The sequence below is a fragment of the Nicotiana sylvestris genome, chromosome 9, assembly GCF_000393655.2.
Source record: "Nicotiana sylvestris chromosome 9, ASM39365v2, whole genome shotgun sequence".
Taxonomy (NCBI): domain Eukaryota; kingdom Viridiplantae; phylum Streptophyta; class Magnoliopsida; order Solanales; family Solanaceae; genus Nicotiana; species Nicotiana sylvestris.
Window position 1 is genome coordinate 29,960,906 of NC_091065.1, and position 6,211 is coordinate 29,967,116.

The window sequence follows — 6,211 nt, forward strand, 5'->3', positions numbered from 1 at the left end:
GGATATCTATATGATCTGCAGAAATTCAGAAATTCTTATAGGCAGGATATCTATATGATATGCAGAAATTCAGAAATAACCTATAGGCATGGTTCTATATGGGAATGCTAGATTCCTATAGATATGGTATCTGTACATGGGAATGCAGAAATTCTTAGAGACATGGTATCTATATGAGAATGCAAGATTCCTATAGACATGGTGTTTATATGAGAATGTAGGAATTCATAAACTCCTATAGGCAGGTTATCTACCCCTTTTTGCATACATAGTTACCCCTCCCTTTTCACTAGTCATCTCTGAGAGTTTTATTACAAAGTTATTACAGGCCAGAAAAAGTGAAGTAAAGAAAAATACATCAGAAACTAAAAATACAACCAAGGAGAGCCTGATTCAGACTTCCTGTCTGAAGTATGAAGTAAACGAACTCCAAGAGATCGTATTTCAAAGCCTTTCTCCCATTTGGGGTGTGTCAAAGTTCCCTAAGAGTTTCATAAGAACTCCAGGCAGTGCTTACACCCAAAATGCATTATAGATGAAGACATAGTGCAGTGTGGAAGGGCCAACCCTCAAGTGTCCAAGTTCAGAGGGAACTCAAGGTCCCAAAGCAAGGCTCACAAGAGAGGGGCAGAACTTAGGAACTAAGAGAGAGTGCAAGTGCAGAATTCTGAAAGGGGGAAGGAAAAGGGAAACAATTCACAATAATACACATAGGGAATGGGGAGGTGGTAAAGGGGCAAGGACAAGCTAGTGGGCATACTCAGTAATGCGAAATGCTGGCACACCCATGAGCATGTTAGAACACATTGTTTAGAGGTTAGGATCTTTTGAGGGATCAAGTTTAATCCACAGATAGTAACTTACATATTGCCATGTTTTAAACTATAAATTAAGACACATAAGGGGGGTAGGGAGTAGGGATTCATAGCAGAAACAAGTAGAAAGAAATCAACATACTAGTTTAAGTATTTAACTTTGTAGAAGCAGCAAAGTAGACATGGATACAAAGAGCTATAAATAAGCACATTGTGGTGATGCTAAAGCTTAAATTAGGACATACCAGTTTCAAAGAAACAAAAGAGAAAATGCAGTAGTCTTGTAAAAGACACAGTGCAGACAAGAAGAGAGAGAGTACTATTATGTGTAAGTAAGAATTCAGAAGAGATTGTGAATTGTGAAGTTTGTGAAGAGGGTCGTGCCTTTTATAGTGTAAAATCAGGCAGAACTAAGGTAAGAAAATAGTTGAGGAACTGATTGTCAATCAATTACCCAAAACTTCCTTTAATTAAGGGATTCTGATTCAAACGGGTAAAAGCCATTTAAGGAAAGAAATTGAATAAACAATTTGTGCAAAGCATGCAATTAGGGGAAAGTACATAAAAGGTTATTTAAGGGCAGGGTTTTAAAGTACACGGTTTGTGCAAATAAGGTAAGAAAATCAATTAACAACCAGTAAATTAAAAGGGTCTAAGATTTTGCATGAATCACAGAGAAAATCAGCAAACAATGGAAAGAAGTCAATAGACCATATTCAGAGGGAAGTGTGAACTAATCACACATTTGAAAGTCACTTGAGAGAGAAGTGCATCATATATAAGGAGCATGTGAGCATGTTAAGCATGAAAGAAAAAAAAGAGATTGTTGTGTCATTGTGAAATCAGTAGGAAAATCCAGTATAGAAGAGTTTAGTAAAAAACCGGAATTGTATGAAAACAAAGGTGTCCAAACTTAGTTCAGAGACTCGAAGTTAGTCTGAAAGAATTAGGGTTTTTTTGAAATAAACCCTAGTTCAAGCAAACCACAAAGCAGAGATAAGAGGGCAAGCAATTGAATAGAAACATGTTTAGAGGTTTCAGAAAAGAACTGAAACTTCCAACATGCTTCTTTCAGCAACAGAACTCATGAGTAACATGCAAACACAGTAGAAGGGTTCAAAGCAAACAGAGTGAAGAAACTAATTCAAAGCATAATGAGAAAAGACTGATAAGAACAGTAGAAGAAGCACGTTTAAGAAGATCTTTTAGAAGAAACTTAAACAGAGCTCGGTAGAAGGAAAATAGTAAAAACACTTAAGAACTTAGTAAGAAAATATAGTAGGAGACACATATCAGATCACAATAGAGAAAGCATACAGTAGAAAAGCATACGAGAACATAGTATAGGAAAATACAGCAGAAGAATCACATAAGAACATGGTAGAAGAAAATGCAAGAACCCAGTAGTAGCAAATACACATAAAAGAAAAAAGAAAATTTGAAAACAATTAAATACTTTCAGAAAACCCTAGATCTGAAAAGAAAGATTTTGAAAGTAGGTTTGGAAAGAAAAGTCAGGAAAGACCTTAAGGAAAGCATGGATTTGGAACAGATCTAAGGGAATCGAAAAAACCTCCAAGGGTTAGGGTTTCCGAAGAACCCTAGAAATGAGAAAGGCTTTGAAAAGGTCACTGATTTGAGCCGGAGAAGTCAAAACTAGGCTCGAAGCAGGCATGGCTCGCCGGAGCAGGCCGTAGATGGCCATAGATCTTGAATCAAATGAAGCCTGGACCAAGCTTCTTCGTGGTCAGGCCTTAAATCTTCAGAAAACAGGTATGTGGGAGCCATAAAAGGCTGGTGTAGGACTCTGATAGCCTTGGAAACCATGGATTCCGGTGACTTTCAAGGCGGAGGTGGTAGGAGGTGGCTAGGGTTTGAGAAGATTCGAGAGACTTTGAGAGAGTAGAGGATTCAGAGGTGGCTAGTAGGTGAAAATGATTTAGGGTTGGTGGGTGTTGGTAAATTAAAAAAGGAAAGGGAGAACGTGAGCCATTGATCTGTTAGATCAATGGCTGGGATTTAAAGGGGGCCGGGTGGGTTATTTTTAAAGGTCGTGGGTTGGGTAATTTGGAATTTGGTTGGGCAAGTGAAATTGAAATTGGGCAGGATTAGGGGTGCCAAATCTAGCCAAAATCAAAATAAAAAACAGGCTAACATTTAAATAGCCATTTTCCCTTATTTATTTTATAAAAAATAGTAAAATAATTTCTGGAAACAAATTAAAGGTACTAAATTTATTAATAATATATAAATATTAGACTTAAAATATTGGAGCCAATTTTGTAATTATAAACGCAATTAAATCTTAAAGTAGGCTAATATTGCAATTATATGCAATTTAGCTTAAACAAATTTGTAAAAATGTGCAAAAATCATACTAGCTATATTTTAGTGTAAATATGAGAATTCAATAAATGAATTACCAAAATGCCAATTTTGGGAATACTTATTGGGTTTTTCTTGATAAAATAAGGCAATAAAATTGACTTTAAAATCTTTAAAAAATTTGAGAAAAATAATATGACCTTGGGACATACTTATATACGTATATACATGCTATTTTGAAAGGTATTTTGCATATAAAAATACAGGAAAAAATTACGTATCAACAGGTGGTAAGGAGCGGGATGGTTCTGTTGCTTTAGGATATTCTGTGGAGGAGTAAGGTTCCGAGCATTTAGGAAATTGATATCTGGAGTGGTGAGGGAAAATGACAGATTTGCCAGATTTCGAACCTGATCAAGTTCTTCTTGGAATTTCAGCAGTTTTTGTTCGAGTTGGAATGCATTTTCCTTAGAAACCTGAGTACCATGACCATGAGTGACCTCTACTCGTTCAGTTGAGTTCTCCTTTCTGGTGTTGTTCAACTATTCCATCTTCCATTTCTTCTTGTTCCTGACAGGACTAAGAGGAGGAGTGGGTGGAGGGCCCTTGGATCTTGTGGAATAGGATGATATTGCCAAAGTGCACGAACTAACCTTTGGGGAGGGGGATAAATAAACAAAAAGTAAAAACAAAAAGGTAACAAAGTTAGTAAGGATTATAAGAAAATGTTGCAATATTTAAACACGTAGTGCAGAATGTAAACCGTGTCCTAATTTGGGAACCTCTTTGTGCCCGAGGTAGGCCTAGCGATAAATTAATTTGGAGAACTTAGAATGCTAAATGCCTCATTTTATTGATAAAAAGTAGACGAATCCCAAGTTGACACTAAATAACATGGAATAAAGTCAATAGTGGCCATTGGCCTTATTACATTTCATAAAGCAAAAGACAACTCATATCTACTTGGTCCCAGAAGGACCTTCCTCAGGTTGAATTTTCTCATTGATCAAATCCTCCAGTTCGCGTAGGTTCGCCAGTAAAAATGCCTTTTCCAGGTGTTCTCCTTCGTTTCCCTCAGCGTTCTGGCAGTCGGTGACTCTCTTCCTCATTTTCCCTTCCAATTCCAATAGACTGAATATTCCACCTTTTTGCTAGCTTTGGCGGCCTTCTCTTTCCACTCGTTGATTTGGTCATTTGATGGAAGACTCCTCCACCAGTCTAGAAAGAGCGGGGGCGTGGTAATCATACCAAAACTGGGGATCTCGTGCCTCATTTTCTGGAAAACAAAGGGTTAGGTCCTTACCCCTACCAGACGACTATTTAATATCAACAATTGGCATAACATCATTTAGTTATCCAAATAAATGCACAGAACGTGATGATGTCCGTTTGGGTTTAGGGAAACCCAGTGGACTTTGGACAAGGCTATCTTAAAGAGTCATTATGCGGACAACATAACTAACTCGGCTAGGTTTGACCATGATGCATGCACAATTTAAACAGAGTAAGGTTTCTATAGGATTTTAGACTGGTACCCTTGAGCGGACAACTCAAGGGGGAAAGGCACGGATTTGGCACAAGTGGAATATGATGTTGAGCATAATTATGCAGTAATTAAAAACATGTTATCACGTATTTACACGTTAAGAAAGCAGTAAATACAACAGTTTCATTATTTAAAGCAGCAGCAAAGGAAAGTGGTAAAGGAAAGAAACAAAAGGACAAGTCAGTTTTACAGTTGAAAAGAGAATTGAATGCTTAAACGAAATAAACAGGTAATTGAACATAAAGAAACGTAAATTCACAAAAATAGTCTGAAATGGTAAAAGCCTAAAATCCCCAGCATAGTCTCCATGCTGTCGCGCCCCCTTTTTCTTGCGAAATTGGGTTTATGACATTTGGAGGGACAACTCATTCCTTTTGGGAACTGGGTTTTGCATTTGAAGAGTCGTCACCTAATGATTAAGGGTCATTAGGACACCAATAGAGATTCAACTCTAAGTTTGTTTGAATAACCAGAAATTGGTTAAGGGCTTAAAATTATCCTAAAGGGAAGGTGTTAGGCACCACTCAGGATCCACTAGTGTGGTTCCCGGCCAGACAATTATTGTGAATTTGGGGTGCAATTAACATATAGGCAAATAAGGCTCAAATAAGAGGGGATTTCAACACATAAAAGAAAGAACATTTTAAAGAAGCGTTTTAAAAAAAAAAGAGTTTGCAAATAAAAGAAAGGGGTCCTAGGTTTATATTTAATATGAATCACCCCACACAATGTCCGGTAATCACTCCTCAATGAGGGGCTACACGTGACATTATCGCGTGGTCATCATATCCATATCTACCCTTTCTCACCCTGTTTAAGGTACTAAAGCGCGGATTGATCTCGAACACTATTGTATGCTATTACCCGTCCCATTCCTATCAGTCCCGGAGGCACTTAGGACTACTAATCCTAAAGGGGAGGGATATTTGGCTTATATGGAAGTTTCAAAGGTAAAAATTCTAAGGCGACATACAAAACAGATAATATGGCATATAAGGGGAAACATGTAAATAGACAAAGGCTCAAATACACCTCCTTGAATCGAAGCACATAACTAGCTTGACTTACACATACTTTTTAGGTCTGATTAAATACTAAAGACGAGGGGAGACCGGTTATTGAAGAAGTTTAGTTTATTACACAACTCAGGTATGAAGTCCGAATCAGGCCTGTCTACTGGTTGTAGCGATTAGCAAAAAAGGATCCAATTTACAGTTATTACTCTAAGGCTTGCCTGAGTGTATATTGATAATACCCTATAAGCATGATATCTACTGAGTTCAAAAGGTGATGAGACAGTAAAAACTCGAAACAAATTGTTTGAAATCCTATAGGCATGCTTGCTAAACCTTGTTAAGTGAGGGAACTAGATTATTAAAAGGAGATTCAGAATGGACAAAATTAAACAGACTAGTTACAGATTCTGCAAGTGATGGTATCTACTATTACTGATTTTAATCCCTATGAACATGATATCTAACATTGAATGTAAATGAAGCGTATCGAGCTTATTTAAGAACCCTTA